The sequence below is a fragment of the Typopeltis vanoorti genome, chromosome 8 (genome assembly GCF_054136105.1).
Source record: "Typopeltis vanoorti isolate ZY-2024b chromosome 8, IOZ_Tvanoo_1.0, whole genome shotgun sequence".
NCBI lineage: Eukaryota > Metazoa > Arthropoda > Arachnida > Uropygi > Thelyphonidae > Typopeltis > Typopeltis vanoorti.
Window position 1 is genome coordinate 74155823 of NC_143556.1, and position 1800 is coordinate 74157622.

At 35.7% G+C, this 1800-nt stretch overlaps 1 pseudogene; it reads right to left on the minus strand.

The window, feature by feature from the left end:
- Positions 1-739: 739 nt before the first annotated feature.
- LOC150104104 (SUMO-activating enzyme subunit 2 pseudogene) lies at positions 740-1498 on the minus strand (annotated as a pseudogene).
- Between the last annotated feature and the right edge of the window lie 302 nt (positions 1499-1800).

The following is a 1800-nucleotide window of genomic DNA, read 5'->3' on the forward strand; positions in this document are numbered from 1 at the left end:
CTTGGATTTGTTCATAAAGTGAGTTTTATTATTCGACTGTTTAATTTGGTGATTGAAGCTATGTTTTGATAAAGTTTATTATTGATGAGGAAGCCTACACCTCCATTGGGGCTCTACCGAGCTGTAAATGAATTTCTTATTATGATGGGTTGTTATTATATTCAAATCCTCTTCTGTCTGCCATCGATGTTCTTGAATGAATATGAGGTCAATTTCAGTTTCTTGAGCTCCCAAAGAAAGTTTATGTGGTTTTTCTACATTTAAGGAGTGTTCTTACGTTGTATGTTGACATGATGAGGGGTCTCTTTTCCAGAATTTGAAGTTTCTACGACGACCTTTGACTTCATTTGAATGAGGCTTTCCTAGAGGGCTTTGTCCCTCATTCTTAATACTGATTATGTCAATAGTCTGGTCGTTGGCCGCCGTTACATTAAAATTGTTTCTCTTATCTCTTTCCATAATCTGAGGTAATCGGCATATTTGGTGATAGGTTCACCTGTCATGTTAGACTACTGGGAAATTGCCCAGCGTTTCCCAGGGGTCACAAGCTAGGAGTGTGACTAGGACTTAGACAATCTTATCCCAAATTAAATGATGGCCTTCATTTACAGACTGAATACTTTTTTAACGAATACAGGCTATTCTCAAAAATAGCAGCACATTCTGTTATAATCCATATTTCTTCATCTTTCATTCCTGGTTAACTCTGATTACTAGTAACTGCATCTGGCAAATTTTCTCATTCTAAACATACAGGACATTTTTTTTTTCTGCCAAAGCTTATCCATTTCTAAAAGGTAGCGGATATCGTCTCGAAAGAGCTTATTAAACAACTTGACAGGATCATAATTACAAGATAAAGTCCAAGTCCTAGTAGATGTTAGTTGTATGTTGAATGAGGTATTTGTAGCTACCTTGAGTGCAGCAGGTACAGATTCAAAACCAAGTTCTGGGTCAGCCATATCTGGGGATACATCTTCATCTGGATCTCCTTCTCCAAATAACTGGTTAAACAAATGCTTGTCCCAAATCACATAGTGTATAGGTTCAGATGATGTATTTCGAATAGTGCAACCAGGAAATTTTTTTTTGTTTCTTTTGGCTAAAATTCATAATACACTGTTGTTCCTTTCTGGATGACAGTTACTTGTCCAAGGTGGCCTGCAGTACCACTTTCTATTAATGGAACTTCAGCAGCCAGGCACATTCTATTCGCATGATTACAAGCAGCTTTATTATTCAGGACATTCATGAAAACCGAAAAACTGCGGAAAAGTCAACTCCATAATCGGGATTTGTAATACTATCATGATAAGCGTTTATTACTACTTGTGGATTAAACTTCTAAGCACTTTCTTTGGCTACCAGTGCTTTGGGTTTACTGATATACTGCTTTTGAAAAAGAAACTGCCTATTTAGATTACTCATCTATTGTGTCGAGATCAGCCAGAGTTATTCACTTAAATCCTGTCATCACCAAATTCTTTAATAATTCACATCAACCTTTAATAATAAACACCAACAACCGACGCTGCCATTTTTTCATCTTGGTTTTACATAGCGTCACAAAACCATTACGACAAATAATTTATCATAGCTCGCAATCTGTCGTTTAATAAAGTTTTTAAAACGGCTAAATAAATCTTCACCTCTCGTTCTACCTTTCAGCAGAATTATCGTAATTCTTCCTTAATAAGAAAATCATTCAAATATATTCTAAGAAAAATAATCATTTGGGATACATCAACTACGTCAATACATTCATCAAACTGAATTGAAAATGTCTGACAATCCATGATG